We start from the raw sequence: 18,320 nt of genomic DNA, 5'->3' as shown, positions 1-18,320 counted from the left end.
TTTTTAAAATTTATATACGGTAAAGCTAACCCTTTTTTTTTGAGATGGAGTCTCACTCTGTCGCCCAGGCTGGAGTACAGTGGCATGATCTCAGCTCACTGCAGCCTCCGCCTCCCATTTTCAAGTGATTCTTGTGCCTCAGCCTCCTGAGTAGCTGGGATTATAGGTGCCTGCCTCCATGCCCAGCTAATTTTTGTGTATTTACTAGAGACCAGGATTTCACCATGTTGGCCAGGCTGGTCTTGAACTCCTGACCTCAAGTGATCTGCCTGCCTCAGCCTCCCAAAGTGCTGGGATTACAGGCATGAGCCACCGTGCCTGGCCCAAAACTGACTTTTTAAATAAGTTCTGTGAGCTTTAACACATGTATGGATCCATATAACTACCACTACAAACAGGAAACAAACAGTCCCATCACCCTAGAAAACTTCTGGCTGTCCCTTTTTAGTCAAAATCTCTCCCTACATCTAACAATTACTGATCTGTACTTCATCATTATAGTTTTACCTATTCCAGAATATTGTATAAATGGAATTTTATTTCCTAGCCAAACTGTATCCAGCTTTATTAAAGATACTTAACATAAATAATCATGGTATTCCAGGCAGGACATGGGCAGAGAATCATTAACAGTATACATACAACAACTTTCAAACTCCCTTCTTCAGTGGACTACCAAAAATCAGAAAGCCACTATAAACCCAATGAAGTCTTCATGTGATGCTGTGAACAGGGAAAGTTTAGAGTGAGGTTGACATTTCACAGTTAAATATTGTTTAACAACTTTTCACAAGCCAATCCTGACTCAGGCAGTGAAATGAAATGGCAGAATTTATCTGAAGATCCAGTCTAGAAATGGAACCACTGCTCTTTTGAGGGGCTCCATCTCAGTGGTATCACTGGAACATCCAGATTGTCTGAAACACTGGTAACCAATTATTGGGGGTCAGATCCCAGCAGATGTGTGGGTTTAAGGAAGTTAAGTCTATGCTGAAAGGTGGAAAGGGAGACAAGAACGTAAAAACAAATTTGTTTTTCCATCCAACAGGCTTTTGTGCCAAGGAAGCCATGTGTGTCTAAGTCAGGGAGTCCCTCCTCCTGAGATCCAAGAGGAAGTCTCTCAAAACTAGAAGGGAAAGGTATTTTCCCCATCAATCCAGCTTTGGAGACATTTTATTAGTGACATATACCCCTTCCCCCAAAAACAACAGTAAGTGTTCTGTGTACTAACAACATAGCTTTGAAAACACACACACACACACACACACACACACACACGCGAGCACCTTGGGAGGCCGAGGCAGCCGGATCACTTGAGGTCAGTTCAAGACCAGCTTGATCAATATGGTGAAACCCATCTCTACTAAAAATACAAAAATTAGCTGGGTGTGGTGGCATGAGTCTGTAATCCCAGCTACTCAGGAGGCTGAGGCTAGAGAATGGCTTGAACCCAGGAGGCAGAGGTTGCCGTGAGCAGAAATCGCACCATTGCACTCCAGCCTGGATGATAGAGTGAGACTCTGTCTCAAAAAAAAAAAAAAAAAAACCCACAAAATTCTGCATTTTTATAAAACTTGATAAAAAATAGTATTTCAAACTGTATAGTCACCAGAAGTACACAGTTATCAAAAATGCACATGCTTCATTTGGCATCTCCAGCACCCTCACCTTTCTGTGCCTGGTCTATTTTGGCATCTCTATTTTCTGCAGGCTTATTCTCCTTGCCAGTGTCAACTTTTCCCGTTTTTCCTTTGGGTACCTTCTCTCCATTCTTTGCAGGGGCCTTTTTAGGATCAGTCTCTGGCTTTGGAGGAGCAGGTTTAGCAAACAACCTTGCAGATCTTCTCTGTGGTTTGTCCCTCACCTTGACTTTATCTCCTTTAGCATCCCCTTCAGCCTTTCTCTTTGGCATGGTGGTGGTGATGCTGGCAGGACATAGGTGCATTGTGTGGGCTTTGGTCAGTCTGGGGATCGTTCTTGCTGCTGCTTCTTCACACTGCTCCTATAAATTGAATTATTATATACTCTTTTTGAATCTAGCTTTTCTCTCAGCTTAATTTTTTGAAATTCATATGTTGTGTGTATTAGTAGTTCATTATTTTAATTGCTGAATAGTATTCCATTGTATGACTGTATCACAATATACTTAATCACCTGTTCATGAACATTTCGTTTCCAATGTTTCTTCAAAAGACTTCATTTTTTTAGAGCAATTTTAGGTTCAACATCAAAACTGAGAAAAAGGTATAGAGATATCCCACACACCCTCGTCCCCACAAGTGTATAGCATTCCCTATTATCAACATCCCCACCAGAATGGTACATTTGCTACAGTTGATGAACCTTCATTGAGACATCATAATCACCGCAAGTCCATAGTTTATATTAGTGTTCACTCTTGGTGTTGTACATTCTATGGGTTTGGATAAATGCGTAATGACAGCTGTCTACCATTCTAGTATCATATAGAGTATTTTCACTGCCCTGAAAATCCTCTGCATTCTGCCTGTTCATCCCTTTTCCTTCTCTGGCCCCTGACAACCCACTGAACCTTTTACTATCTCCATGGTTTTAACTTTTTCAGAATATCATATAATTGGAATCATACAATATGTTGCCTTTTCAGATTAGTTTCTTATTTTCAGTTTTTATCTATTATGAATAAAGTTGCTATAATTTTTTTCTATTAGAACAAAAATATTTACTTACAGATATGGTGATCCTATTAGTGAGCTCTTAAATAGTTCACAAAATTAATTCACTTTTTAAACTTTTTATTTTGAAATAATTATAAATTCACAGGAAGTTGAAAACATAGTACAGAGAAGTACCATGTTTACTGTACCATTCACCGAGTTTCCCCTGTTAGTTCCATCTTATGTAGCTATAGAACAATATTAAAACCAGTACATTGACATTGCTGTAAAGCAAGTAGTATATCGTTCTTTGGTATTTTATCACATGTGTAGATTCATGTAACCAACACTGCAACCAAGATACAGAATTCCTTAACCCAATGATGTCCCTTTGCTGCCTCTGTATAGTCTCACGCACACCCACTCCCTTCCACCATTCCTCACCCTTGGTAACCATCTCTATAATTTTGTCATTTTGAGAATGTTATATAAATGGAATCATATAGTATAAAACCTTTGAGATTGGCTTTTTTTTACTCCGCATAATGCCCTTGAGATCCATCTAAGTTGAGATGTCAAGAATCATTCCTATTTATTGCCAATATAGTTAGTTTTCCACAGTATGGATGTGTCACACTTTGTTTTTTTTTTTGTTTTTTTTGTTTTTTTTCTAGCTTTCCTGCAGGTTACTTGAATACTTTTTAGCATTCAGTGTTTTAAAGTATATCTCTTTGTCTGGCTTTTTTTCATCACTCTAGATACTACATTTTGTATGTAACAAATCATAGTTGGCTGTACTACAGTGCTACTTGGTGATGCTACATTTTATCACTTCCAGTAAAGTATAGAAACTTTTGCTCCCTTTATTCCCCCCCCATTTAATTATCTTAACATTTTTAAATGTTTCTAATATATGTATATGTGTATATTATGTGCATGTTTACATACATATTTTATGTGTATTAATGGTTTTATTTTCTTTACATACATTTTGAACCATATCATACAGCATTATAATTTTTGCTTCAGCAGTCAAACATAATTTGAAAAACTCAAGTGGAACAGGAATCTGTTGTATTTATACATATTTTTCATCCTTCTGTCATCCTTCCTTCCTCGTTATCCACAATTCCTGGATTATTTGAGATCTTTTTTCATTTCCTTTCTGCTTAGAGAATTTTCTTTATTCTTTTAAAGCAGGTATGCTAGTGAGAAATTATCCTTTCTCTATAAATATTTTTATTTTTTTCTTCATTGCTGTAGGATATTTTTGCTGGATAAAGAACTCTGAGTTAACATGTCTTTTCTCCTAGCACCTGAAAGATAAATCGTGCCAGTTCCTTCTGGCTTCCATGGTTTTTAATGAGAAATTTACTGTCGTTAAACTGTTTTTCCCCTCTAGGGAAAATGTTATTTTTCTGATGCTGCTTTCAAGATTTTTTCTATGTCTTCAGTTTTCAGAAGTTTGACTTTGATGTATTTTGGCATGGATTGATTTGGGGTTTACACTGTTTGGGGTTTACTTGGCTTCTTGAATCTGTAGGTTTATGTCTTTTGAGAACTTTTCAGTCATATTTTTTCAAATTATTTTTCAGTTCTGTCCTTTTTTTCCTCTCCTTTTGAGACTCTGGTGACAGGAATGTTAGTCTTTTATTATAGTTTCACGAGTCACCAGAGTTCTGTTTGTTTGTTATTTTTTGGTTTGTTTTCTTCCTATTGTTCAGACTGGCAAATTTCTATTGTTTTATTTTTTAGTATACTGATTCCTTCTTCTGTCACATCCATTCTGCTATTGAACCCATCCACTGACATTGATTTCAGTTATTGTAATTTTGGTTTTGTAATTTCATTATTTACATTCTATTTTTCTCTGCTGAGACTTTCTTTACTCAGGCTTTCTGTTCTTTTCATTTGTTTCCAGTATGTTGGTAATTGCCCGTTGAAGCATTTTAATGGTGGCTGCCTTAAAATCCTTGTGAGATAATTCTTTTTCTTTCTTTAAAAAATACATTTTTTTCTTTTCCTTTTTATTTTACTTTTTAATTTTATTTATTTACTTATTTATTTGAGACAGAGTCTCACTCTGTCGCCCAGGCTGCACTGCGATCTCAGTTCACTGCAACCTCCGTCTCCCGGTGCACCCATCACCCTAGAAGTACACGCTGTACCCAATATGTAGTCTTTTATCCCTCATCTCCCTCTTACTCTTCCTCCAAGTCCTCAAAGTTCATTGTGTCATTCTTATGTCTTTGCATGCTCATAGCTTAGCCTCCACTTATGAGTGAGAACATACTATGTTTGGTTTTCCATTCCTGAGTTACTTCACTGGGAATAATGGTCTCCAATTCCATCTAGGTTGCTGCAGATAGTTTCCTTTTCCTACTTTATGTTTTTGTTTGCTTTGTCAAAGATCAGTTGACTGTAAGTATTTCGCTTTATTTCTGGATTCCCTATTCTGTTCCATTGGTCTGTGTGCCTGTTTCTATTCCAGTACGATGCTTGCTGTTTTGGTGACTATGGCCTTATAGTATCATTTGAAGTTGGGTAATGTGATGCCTCCAAATTTGTTCTTTTTGCTTAGTCTTGCTTTGGCTATGTGGATTCTTTTGGTTCCATGTGAATTTTAGGATTGTTTTTTCTAGTTCTGTGAAGAATGGTGGTGGTATTTTGATGGGAATTGCATTGAATTTGTTGATTGCTTTTGGCAGTATGGTCATTATCACAACATTGATTCTACCCATCCATGAACATGGGATATGTTTCTGTTTGTTTTGTCATCTATAATTTCTTTCAGCAGTGTTTTGTAGTTTTCCTTGCAGAGGTCTTTCACTTTCACCTCTTGATTAAGTATATTCCTAAGTTTTTTTGTTGTTTTTGTTTTTAACAGCTATTATAAAAAGGATTGATTTCTTGATTTGATTCTCAGCTTGGTTGCTGTTGATGTATAGCAGGGCTACTGATTTGTATACATTAATTTTGTATCCTGAAACTTTGCTGAATTCATTTACTAGTTCAGGAGCTTTTTGGATGAGTCTTTCAGGGTTTTCTAGGTATACGATTATGTCATCAGCAAACAGCGACAGTTTGACTTCTGTTTGCCAATTTGGATGCCCTTTATTTCTTTCTCTTGTCTAATTTTTCTGACTAGGACTTCCAGTACTGTGTTGAATAGAAGTGGTGAAAGTGGGCATCCCTGTCCTATTCCAGTTTTCAGGGGGAATGCTTTCAACTTTTCCCCATTCATTATAGTGTTAGCTGTGAGCTTGTCATAGATGGTTTTTATTACCTTAAGGTATGTTCCTTCTTTACCAATTTTGCTGAGGGTTTTAATCATACATAAAGGGATGCTGGATTTTGTGAAATGCTTTTTCCACATCTATTGAGATGATCATGTGATTTTTGTTTTTAATTCTTTTTATGTGGTGTATCACATTTATTGACTTGCCGATGTTAAACCATCCCTGCATCCCTGGTATGAAACCCACTGGATCATGGTGGATTATCTTTTTGATCTGCTGTTGGATTCATTTAGCTAGTATTTTGTTAAGGATTTTTGCATCTATGTTCATCAGGGATATTGGTTTGTAGTTTTCTTTTTTTGGTTATGTCCTTTTCTGGTTTTGGTATTAGGGTGAAACTGGCTTCATAGAATGATTTCAAGAAGATTCCCTTTTTCTGTGTCTTTTGCAGTAGTGTCAATAGGATTGGTAACCAGTTCTTCTTTAAATGTCTGATAGAATTCAGCTGTGAATCCATCTAGTCCTGGACTTTTTTTGTTGGTAACTTTTAAATTACAATTTTAGTCTTATTTCTTGTTATTGGTCTGTTCAGAGTTTCTGTTTCTTCCTGGTTTAACCTAGGAGGGTTGTATATTTCCAGGAATTTATCTATCTCCTCTAGTTTTCTAGTTCATGCACATAAAGGTGTTCATAGTAGCCTTGAGTGATATTTTGTATTTCTGTAGTATTGGCTGTTATATCTCCCATTTTGTTTATAATTGAGCTTATTTGGATCTTCTCTCTTCTTTCTTGGTTAATCCCACTACTGGTCTATCAATTTTATTTATCTTTTCAAATAACCAGCTTTTTATTGCATTTATCTGTTGTATTTTTTTGTTTGTTGCAATTTCATTTAGTTCTGCTCTGATCTTGGTTGCTTATTTTCTTCTGTTGGGCTTGGGTTTGGTTTGTTCTTGTTTCTCTAGCTCCTTGAGGTGTGACCTTAGATTGTCTTGTTTGTGCTCTTTCAGACTTATTGATGTAGGCATTTAATGCTATGAATTTCCTGTTAGCACTGCCTTTGCTATATCCCAGAGGTTTTTATAGGTTGTGCCACTATTATTGTTCAGTTCAAATAATTTGTTAATTTCCATCTTGATTTCACTTTTGACTCAGTGATCATTCAGGAACATGTTATTTAATTTCCGTGTATTTGCATGGTTTTGAGGGTTCCTTTTGAAGTTGATTTCCAATTTTATTCCACTGTGGTCTAATAAAGTGCTTTGTATAATTCGATTTTCTTAAATTTGTTGAGAATTTGTTGCCTGTCATATGGTCTGTCTTGGAGAATGTTCCATGTGTTGATGAATAGAATGTGTATTCTGTAGTTGTTGGGTAGAATGTTATGTAAATGTCTATTAAGCCCATTGTTTCTTTGTTGACTTTTTGTCTTGATTACCTGTTTAGTGCTGTCAGTGAAGTATTGAAGTCTCCCACTATTATTTTGTTGCTGCCTATCTAATTTCTTAGGTCTAGTAGTAATTGTTTTATAAATTGGGAGCTCCAGTGTTAGGTGCATATCTATTTAGGATTGTGATATTTTCCTGTTGTATTAGACCTTTTATCATTATGCAGTGTCTCTCTTTATCTTTTTTAACAGCTGTTGCTCTAAAGTTTGTTTTGTCTGATACAAGAATAGCTATTCCTGCTTGCTTCTGGTGCCGATTTGCATGGAGTATCTTTTTCCACCCCGTTACCTTAACTTTATGTGAGTCCTTTTGTGTCAGGTGAGTCTCTTGAAGACAGCAGATACTTAATTACTGAATTCTTATCCATTCTGCCATTCTCTATCTTTTAAGTGGAGCATTTAGGCCCATTACTTTCAACGTTAGTATTGAAATGTGAGGTACTATTCTATTCATTGCTCTATTTATTGCCTGAATACCTTTTTTTTTTCATTGTGGTGTTGTTTTATAGGTCCTGTGAGATTTATGCTTTAAGGATATTCGATTTGGGTGTATTTGGAGGATTTGTTTCAAGACTTAGAGCTCCTTTTAGCAGTGCTTGTAGTGCTGGCTTGGTAGTGGCTAATTCTCTCAGCGGTTGTTTGTCTGAAGAATACCATATATTTTCTTCATTTATGAAGCCTAGTTTTGTTGCATACAAAATTCTTGACTGATAATTATTTTTGTTTAAGGAGGCTAAAGATAGGATCCCAGTCCCTTCTAGCTTGTAGGGTTTCTGCTATGAAATCTGCTGTTAATCTGATAGGTTTTTCTTTATAGGTTACCTGATACTTTTGCCTCACAGCCCTTAAGATTCTTTCATTCATCTTGACTTTAGATAACCTGTGTGCCTAGGTGGTGATCTTTTTGCAATGAAATTTCCCAGGAGTTCTTTGAGCTTTTTGTATTTGGATGTCTAGATCCCTAGCAAGGCCAAGAAAGTTTTCTTCAATTATTCTCTCAAACATGTTTTCCAAACTTTTAGATTTCTCTTCTTCCTCAGAAACACCAGTTATTCTTAAATTTGATCATTTAACATAATGTCAAACTTCTTGGAAGTTTTTTGTTGTTGTTGTTGTTGTTTTTATTTTTTTGAGATGAAGTCTTGCTCTGTCATCCAGACTGAAATGCAGTGGTGCAATCTGGGCTCACTGCATCCTCCGCCTCCCAGGTTCAAGTGATTCTCCTACCTCAACCTCCCACATAGCTAGGATTACAGGCACACACCGCCACACCCAGCTAATTTTTGTATTTTAGTAGAGACGGGGTTTCACCATGTTGGCCAGACTGGTCTCAAACTCCTGACATCAAGTGATCTGCCCTCCTCGGCCTCCCAGAATGCTGGGATTATAGGCATGAGCCACTGTGCCTGGCTTGTTCATTTTTTAAAAATTCTTTTTTCTTCTTTGTCTTTATCAGATTGGGTTAATTCAAAAGCCTTGTCTTCAGGCTTGAAGTTCTTTCTTCTACTTGTTCAATTCTATTTCTGAGACATTCCAGTGCATTTTGCAATTCTCTAAGTGTGCCCTTCATTTCCAGAAGTTGTGATTAGTTTTTATTTATGCTATCTATTGCACTGGAGATTTTTCCATTCATATCCTGTATCTTTTTTTGATTTCTTGGATTTGACCTTTCTCTGATGCCTACTCAATTGGCTTAATAGTTGACTTTCTGAATTCTTTTTCTGGCAATTCAGAGATTGTTTTTCCTGGTTTGGAGCCATTGTTGGTGAGCTAGTGTGATCTCTTGGGGGTGTTAAAGAACCTTGTTTTGTCTATTGCCAAAATTGTTTTTCTGGTTCCTTCTTATTCGGGTAGACTGTATCAAAGGGAAGATCTGGGACTCAAAGGCTGCTGTTCAGATTCTTGTGTCCCACAGGTTGCTCCCTTCATGTGGTGCTCTTCCCTTTCCCATAGGGACGGGAATTTCTGAGAGCTGAACTGAAGTGATTGTTGTTTCTCTTCTGGATCTAGCCATCCAGCAGAGCCCTCAGGCTCTGGACTGGTACTGGGGAGTATCTGCAGAGTCTTATGATGTGATCTGTCTTCAGGTCTCTCAGCCATGGATACCAACACCTGATCTGGTGGAGGTAGCAGGGGCATGAAGTGGATACTGTGAGGGTTCCTGGTTGTATTTTTGTTACCCGAGCTGGTTTTGTGTTGGTTGGCCTCCAGATAGGAGGTGGTGCTTTAAAGAACATATGAACTGTGGTAGTATAGGGAGGATGAGGTGGAGGTTGGGGCCATAGACCTCTCAAGAGGGTATATCCTTGGTCTTCAGCTACCAGCAGGACCATCAGATGTGGACAGGGTTAGGTGTGTCTGAGCTCAGACTCTCCTTGGGCAGGAATTGATGTGGCTGCTGTAGAGGATGGGGGCGTGTTTCCCAGGCCAATGCAATTATGTTCCCAGGAAGATTATGGCTGCCTCTGCTGCATCACACAGGTTGCCAGGGAAGTAGAAAATGCCTGCAGCCAGAGTCCTCACACAGCTCCCATGCAGCCTACAACCCAAAAGGCTGGTCCCACTCCCACTGTGCCCCCCAACCAACAACATGGAGTTGATTTCCAGGCAGCCAGTGAGGAGGGCTGAGAACTTTGTCCCAGGCTATAAGCCTCCCCACTAAGAAAACTAGCTGACTCACAGTTCCTTGGCTGTCCCACAGAGCCTACAGCAGCAATCCAGCTCCTTCAAAGGGTCTGTGGATTATCTCGGCTTTCCTGGTATGTTCCTGCGGTAGTTGTTGGAGCAGAAGTTCATGATGTGAGTCTCCACATGCTACTGTATCCATCCAACTGGGAGCTGAAGTTAGTCCTGACCCCTATCTGCCATTTTTCCTCCCTTGTAAGATAATTCTTATGTCTGTTATCTTGGTGTTGGTATCCATTGATTGTCTTTTCTCATTCAAGTTATGATTTTCCTGATTCTTGATATGGCAAATGGTTTTCAATCAAAACCTAGACATTTTGGACATTATGTCATGAGATTTTGCATTTCATTTAAGTCTTCTGTTTTGGCAGGTCTCTTTTGATAGTATACTGGCAGGGGGAAAGGATGTTGCCTCATTACTGTCAGGTAGAGGAATAAGTTCAGGGTCCTAATCATCCTCCAGTGACACTTGGTAGGAGGCACCTGTTGTGGGCAGGGGTGGGAGTTTCAGCTTCCTACTAGGCCTCTGATGATGCCAACTCTGTGGAGTGAATACTTAGGAGTGAAACTATTTGGTTCTTTGGTAAGTTTTTAAATTTGATTTTAAACTTTGGAAGAAGCTGCCGAACTTTTTTAAAATGTTGATAAAATTTTCCATTCCTAGCAGCAATTTATGAGCATTTCAGATACTCTACATCATTGTCGTCCTATAGAACTTTCTGCAGTAATAAAAAATTTTCTATATTTGCATCATCCAATACAGTAGCTACTGACATAGACAGCACAGCTCGACATTCTTGCTAATATTTGAAATTGTCAGTCTTTCTAAATTTATCTTTTCTATGTGTATGAAGTGGTATCTTATGGTTTTAATTGTTTCTTGTACTTACTGGCCACTTAATTTTTCTAATTCTGTTTTTAAAACAGCAGAAGTTTTTAATTTTTATAAATTACAGTTTATGAGGTGAGTTCTGTTTTGTGTTTTTATGGTTTCTCTTTATCCTAAGGTCATAACATCATTTCCTTTTTCTTTTTTCTTGATGTTTTGTAGTTTCACTCTTAGATTTATGATGCATTTTGAGTTTATATGTATGGTGTGAGGTAAAGGGAGAGTTCATTTTCATGCCAGGTAAATATCCTATTCTACACCATTTGTTGAAAATATTATCTTCCTATATTGAATTAGCTTGACACTTTTGTTGAAAATCAATGTAGCATATATTTGTAGGTCTATTTTTGTATTCTCTATTATGTTCCATTTGTATGTTTATCTGCAGGCCGTGATCAAACTATCTCAATTGCTCTAGCTTAGTTATAAATCTAGAGATCAGTTATTAGAAGTATTCATACTTCATTCTTTATTTTCAAAATTAGTTTTTCATTTGGGTTTTCATATACATTTTTAAAAATTATTATGCATACACAATAGTTGTACATATTTCTGGGGTACATGTGATATTTTGATACGAGCATACATTGTGTAATGATCAAATCAGGGTAATTGGTATCTCCATCAACTCAAAACATTTATCATTTTTTTTGTGTGGGTAGCATTCTGAATCTACTCCTATAGTTATGTTGAAATATACATTAAATTATTGTTAACTATAGTCTCCCTTTTGTGCTACCAAACACTAGATCTTACTTCTACTATCTAACTATATTTTGGAGTTTAAAAAAAATTTTTTTGAGATGGAGTTTCATTCTATTGCCCAGGCTAGGCAGTGGCGTGATATTGGTTCACTGCAACCTCTGCCTCAGCCTCCCGAGTAGCTGGGATTACAGGCATGCGCCACCATGCCTGGCTAATTTTTCTGTTTTTAATGGAGACCGGGTTTCATCATGTTGGCCAGGCTGGTCTTGAACTCCTGACCTCAAGTGATCCACCCATCTTGGCCTCCCAAAGTGCTGGGATTACAGGCGTGAACCACCACGCCCAGCCTCTAATTATATTTTTACACTCATTAACCAACCATCCATCCTCCACCCTCCACTACCCTTCCAAGCATCTGGTAACCATCATTCTCCTGTCTACTTCCTTGAGATCAGTTTTTTAAACTGTCATGTAACAGTGAGAACATGCAATATTTGACTTTCTGTGGCTGGCACATTTCACTTAACGTTAAGTGTCCATCAGTAGATTAATGGATAAAGAAAATGTGCTACATATGCCCAATGGCATATTATTCAACCATAAAAAAGAATGAAATCCTCTCATTTGTAATAACATAGATGGAACTGGAGGACATTCTGTTAAGAGAAATAAGCCAGGCACAGAAAGACAAATACCGTATATATTTTAGAACCAGCTTGTATGTTTCTATGATTAAAACCTAGGATTTTGATTGGTGTCAGATTGAATCTGTAGACCTAATTTGGGAAGAATTGCCACATTAATAATGTTGAGTCTTCCAATCCGTTAACCTGATATATTCATTTATTTCAGTTTTGTTTGATTTGTCTTAGCAGTGTTTTTTTAAGATAGCATTTTATAAGCATTTCTCATACTTTGTTAGATTCATAATTTGTTAAACTCAAGTATTTCATGTTTTTTAATGCTATTATCAATGGTATTTAACGTTTTTACTTGTTGTTAGATATAGAAATAGAACAGATATTTGTATGTTGACTTTCTAATTTGTGATCTTGCTAAAATCACTCAAGAGCTGTAGTATTTCTTTTGTAGGTTTCCTTAGGATTTTCTATGCATATAATCATGTCTTCTGCAAATAAAGACATTTTAACCTCTTTCTTTCCCATCTTTATGCTTTTCATTATTTTTCTGTTGTCTCATTACACTAGTTATGACCTCCATTGTAATGTTGAACAGAAGTGAACATCTTTGCCTGGTTCCCAATGTTAGGAGAAAATCATTTGATTTTTCACTAAGTATGATGTTGGCTATGTATATTTTACAGATGCCCTTTTTAAAATTAATGAAGTTCTTTTCTATTCTGCATTTCCCGAAGTTTTTGTTATGAATGAGTATTGAAATTTGTTAAATGCTTTTTTATCTTTATTTGTTGAAATGAAAATGTTGGTTTTCTCTTTGATTCTGTTAATATGGCTGATATGGTTTGACTCTGTGTCCCCACCCAAATCTCACGTCAAATTGTAATCCTCCAGTTTGTCAAATTGTAATGCTCCAACACTGTTGGAGGAGTGGCCTGGTAGGAGGTGAGTGGATCACGGGGACTGACTTCTCCACTTGCTGTTCTCATGATAGTGAGTTCTCACGAGATCTGATTATTTAAAAGTGTGTAGCACTTCCTCCTTCTCTCTTGCTCTTCTGCTCTGCCATGTGAGGATGTGCCTGCTTCCTCTTCATCTTCTGCCGTGATTGTAAGTTTCCTGAGGCCTACCCAGCCATGCTTCCTATACAGCATGTGGAACTGCAAGTCAATTAAACCTCTTTTCTTCATATATTACTCAGTCTCAGGTAGTTCTTTATAGCAATGCAAGAATGGACTAATACAATGGTTACATTAATTTGTTTGAGATGTAAAATCAACCTTGTGTTCTTTTTTATATATTGCTGAATTTCATTTGCTATTTTTAAGGATTTTTTTTTTTTTTTTTTTTTGGTATCTGTGTTTATGAGGGATATTGATGTGTGGTTTAGGGTTCTTTTTTGAATTTTTTTTCTAGTTTTAGAATCAATCCAATACTGTTTATTATAACGTCAGTTTGGAAGTGTTTCCTTCTCTACTCTCTGGAAGAATTTATGTGGGATTGGTATTTTTCATTTACATGTTTGATAGAATTCACCAACAAATCTTTTGGGAGCTAGAGTTTTCTTTCTTTTTCCTTTTTTTTGAGATGGAGTCTCGTTCTATCGCCCAGGCTGGAGTGCACTGGCGCAATCCCAGCTCATTGCAACCTCTGCCTCCCAGGTTCAAGTGATTCTCCTGCCTCAGCCTCCTGAATATCTGGGATTGCAGGTGTGCACCACCACACCCAGCTAATTTTTGTATTTTTAGTAGAGACAGGGTTTCACCAAGTTGGTCAGGCTGGTCTCTAACTCCTGACCTCCTGATCTGCCTCCGTTGGACTCCCAAAGTGCTGGGATTACAGGCGTGAGCCACCGCGCCTGGCCCGGAGTTTTCTTTGTGGGACGGTTTTACAAATTCTAATTCTTTGATAAATTTAATATTTCATGTTTTTAATGCTATTATAAATGGTACTTGAATTTTTTAAATTTCTGCTTGTTGCTATAGAAATAAAATAGATATTTGTGTATTGACTTTCTTTTTTTTTTTTTTTTTTTTTTTTTTTTTTTTGAGACTGAGTCTGGCTCTGTCGCCCAGGCTGGAGTGCGGTGGCCGGATCTCAGCTCACTGCAAGCTCCGCCTCCCGGGTTCACGCCATTCTCCTGCCTCAGCCTCCCGAGTAGCTGGGACCACAGGCGCCCGCCACTTCGCCCGGCTAGTTTTTGTATTTTTTAGTAGAGACGGGGTTTCACCGTGTTAGCCAGGATGGTCTCGATCTCCTGACCTCGTGATCCGCCCGTCTCGGCCTCCCAAAGTGCTGGGATTACAGGCTTGAGCCACCGCGCCCGGCCATTGTGTATTGACTTTCTATTCTGCAATCTTGCTAAAATTATTTAACAGTTGTAGTATTTGTTTCGTAGATTTCAGATTACCTCTTAAGTCATTGTTGGTAATCTGTGTCTTTTAAGGAATTTGTCCATTTTATCTTAGTTGTCAAACGTATTGGCATAAAATCATTTATAGTAGTCTTTTTTTTTTTAATGTCTGTAGATTCTTTAGTGACAGTCTCTCCTTTTATTCCTAATATTGGTGATTTTCTATTTCTTCTCTTGTTCAGTCTACCTACAAGTTTACTAATTTCATTAATTTTCTCTCAAAGAACAGTTTTTGGTTGCATTGATTTTTCTCTATTTTTCAGGTATCTTTTTTTTTTTTTTTAATTTCCCTTCTTTGTTATTTTGTTACTCTGTATTTACTTTGGCTTTATTTCCTCCTTTTTTCTAGCTTCCTGTGGTGTGAGGTTAGATAACTGAGTTTAGACCTTTTCTTCCCTAATAAAGGAATAGAAAACTATAAATTTCCTCAAAGCACCTTTTTAACGGCATTTTACAAACTTTTATATGTTGAGTTTTCATTTAGCTCAAAATATTTTCTAATTTCTCTCATAATTTCTTATTTTGTCCATAGATTATTTTAGAAATATAGTGCTTGATTTCTTTTTATTTTTTTTTTTTTTTGAGACCGAGTTTCGCTCTTGTTGCCCAGGCTGGAGTGCAGTGGCATGATCTCGGCTCACCGCAACCTCCGCCTCCTGGGTTCAAGCAACTCTCCTACCTCATCCTCCCAAGTAGCTGGGATTACAGGCATGCGCCACCACACCGGCTAATTTTTTATTTTTAGTAGAGATGGGGTTTCTCCATGTTGGCCAGGCTGGTCTTGAACTCCTGACCTCAGGTGACCCGCCCATCTCGGACTCCCGAAGTGCTGGGGTTACAGGCGTGAGGCACCGTGCCTGGCCCCTACTTGATTTCTAAATATTTGGGAATTTTCTAGATATCTTTCACTTATTGAATTCTAATTCCATTGTGATAAGGCACTGTGTATAGTTTCAATTCTTTTAATTTGTAAGACTTATTTATCAATAGGTGCATAGTCTGTCTTGGCAAATGTTTCATGGGCATTGTAAAAATTTATATTTTGCTTTTGTCGATTGGAATATTTTATAGATTGCAATTCAGTTGAGAGTGCTGCTTAAGTCTTCTTTATCCTTGCTGCACTTTTGTCATCATATTTATTCTTTCAGTTAATGAGAGAATGTTGATATCTCCAACTGTTATTGTTTGTTTCTCCCTTCAGTTCTGTCAGTTTTTGCTTTGTGTATTTTGTAGGTCTAGCATTGTGTGCATACACATTTAGAATTGTTCTGTCTTCTAAAGAATTTACCCCTTGATCATTATGAAATGTCCCTCAGTATCTCTGATAATATATATCTTTTTTAATTTAGTATAATTGTCTGGTATAATTACAGCTCTTCCAGCTTTCTTAAGATTTCAGTTTGCATGGCATATCTTCTGTCCTTTTACTTCTTATTTATTTTTTTCTTTTTTGAGACAGAGTTTTGCTCTTGTTGACCGAGGCTGGAGTGCAATGGCATGATCTCAGCTCACTACAAACTCCGCATCCCAGGTCAAATGATTCTCGTGCCTCAGCCTCCCGAGTAGCTGGGATTACAGGCACCCGCCACCATGCCTGACTAATTATCCTTTTACTTTTAACTTATTTTCTTGTTTTTAGTGTGAGACTCTTATAGACGGCATAGGTTTGGTTCTTACTTTTTTATGTCTTTTAATTGAAATATTTATATGATTTACATTTAATGTGTTGCTAATGTGATTGAGTTTAAATCTACCATCTTTCTATTTGTTTTCTATTAACCCTTCCTTTGAATTAAGTATGCTTTGGCATTCTATCTAACCTCCACTATTGGCTCAGTCATTTCCTTATTGGCTTTGTTCTACTTATTTTACTGATTCCTTTATAATTATATATGCCTCTTTAACTTATTATAATCTACCATTACATAATATTATACTATTTCTCATATAATTAAGACCTTTACAACAGTATTCTTCCATTGTCTCACAGTCATTTTTTTTCTCTCTGACCGTTTTTGGTAAATTATATTGCTGTGTTTTCAAATTCACTACCTTCTTTTTCTTCTGTGTATAAACTACTGCTTTTCTATCTAGTGAAATATTCATTTCTCTATATATATTTTATCTCTAGAAGTTATTTTTCGGTTCTTTTTGAAAATCCTCTATTTCTCTCTCTACTATATTCCTTTTTTCATTTATGTCTTTGAATATAGGGCATAGTCATTACAGCCCTTTTAATGTCTTTGCCTGCCAATTCTATCATTTCTATCATTTCTGGGTTTCTTTCTATTGACTGATATTTTTCTGGTTATGGGCCACATTTCCCTGATTCTTACTATGTCCAGTAACTTTTTTATTAAATGATAAATATTTATGAATTTAAATACTTGAATCCTTAATCTCGTTGTGTATCTTTAAAGAATGTTGGACTTATTCCCGGAAAGCATTTTTGTTAAGTACAGATTAATTTGTTCAGTTCTAGGCTTAAACACTCCTTTCAGGCATATCTAGAGTAGCCTTTATACTAGGGCCCCTATCTCAGTGGTTTGGCCCTTCTGGGGTCCCTGCTGATTGCTTTGTATATTTGGGTTTCTCCCTTCTTGCTGAAGGGAGCTTGTTAAATTCTTGGTCCTGTGTCAGCTCTGAGAATCTTTGCATTGCAACTCTCTGGTAACATTTTTTCCTTAGATGTTCTTCTCTGGTCTCAAAAAAAAATTTTTGCCCTACTTCATGTAACGTTTTTATCAGCTAAATGCTCAGGAGAACCCTTGTTCAGATTACTTTAGCTGTCTCCCTCTTCTCTGGAATTCTGCCCCATAAATTCTAGCCTTCTTGGCCTCCTTGCACTTTTTTCTATCTCTCCAAGTAAACAAGATTGCCAGGCTCTGTTTAAGTTCTTCCTCCTGGTACTGAAGTGGTAAATTTCTTTCTGGCTGAGAGCCTGAGTTGATGGTAGGACTCCCCTTATTTCTGTTTTCTTAGGCATCATAGTACTGCACTGCCTGTGTCTGAAAATAGTCCTTTCCAGTATTTTATGCTGTATTCTAATTGTTTATGGTGAGAGGATTGTCCTGGCACTGTTTACTCTCTCATGGTCAGAAGCAGAAGTTGAATCATTCTAGAATAGGTTTTAATGCTAACACCTTTGCAGAATTCAGAAGCTCCCAGGAAATTGTTTCTTAACACTTATGCATTGATGTACTTTTTCTCAGTATTGTTATAAATGAACTGTGTCTGCTATGGGAACTATTATTTATTTTTCAAATCAGAGAGCCCATTACAAACTCTAAATCAGAAACTGATCAGAAGAAAAGGATATATCATACTTAATAAATTTTATGAATCAGGAAAATTGATTTCTTGAGAATATGAAAATTGTCTCTATTATGAGATACTAATTTTAAATATAAAATTATTAACATTGATTAGAAATATGAAGGAATAGCATTATCAGAGTGTAAGGACCAAAATAAATCATTTGATCTAGTCTTTAAAAATAGGAATTCTAAAATTTTAGAGAATAGCCATGTGGAATGTAGTTTGTGGTAGAAATTTGGCAAATGTTATCTGTAAAGGGCCAAATAATGTATATTTTGGACTTTGTAGGCATTTAGTTCCTGTAACAACTACTTAATTTTGCCTTTATGGTAAAAAATCAGTCGTAGACA

The 18,320-nt window shown here is 36.9% G+C and overlaps 1 protein-coding gene and 1 pseudogene across 1 annotated transcript in view; one reads left to right on the top strand and one right to left on the bottom strand.

Moving 5' to 3' along the window:
* The window catches only part of PEAK1 (pseudopodium enriched atypical kinase 1), a 301,809-nt gene that overhangs the window by 140,008 nt on the left and 143,481 nt on the right, over positions 1-18,320 (top strand). The gene's annotated exons all lie outside the window — the stretch shown is intronic.
* On the bottom strand, positions 1,643-1,912 carry LOC112627738 (annotated as a pseudogene).

Source organism: Theropithecus gelada, chromosome 7a (genome assembly GCF_003255815.1).
Source record: "Theropithecus gelada isolate Dixy chromosome 7a, Tgel_1.0, whole genome shotgun sequence".
NCBI lineage: Eukaryota > Metazoa > Chordata > Mammalia > Primates > Cercopithecidae > Theropithecus > Theropithecus gelada.
The sequence above is the reverse complement of the archived record's forward strand: the minus strand, read 5'-3'. Positions and strand labels throughout refer to the sequence as shown.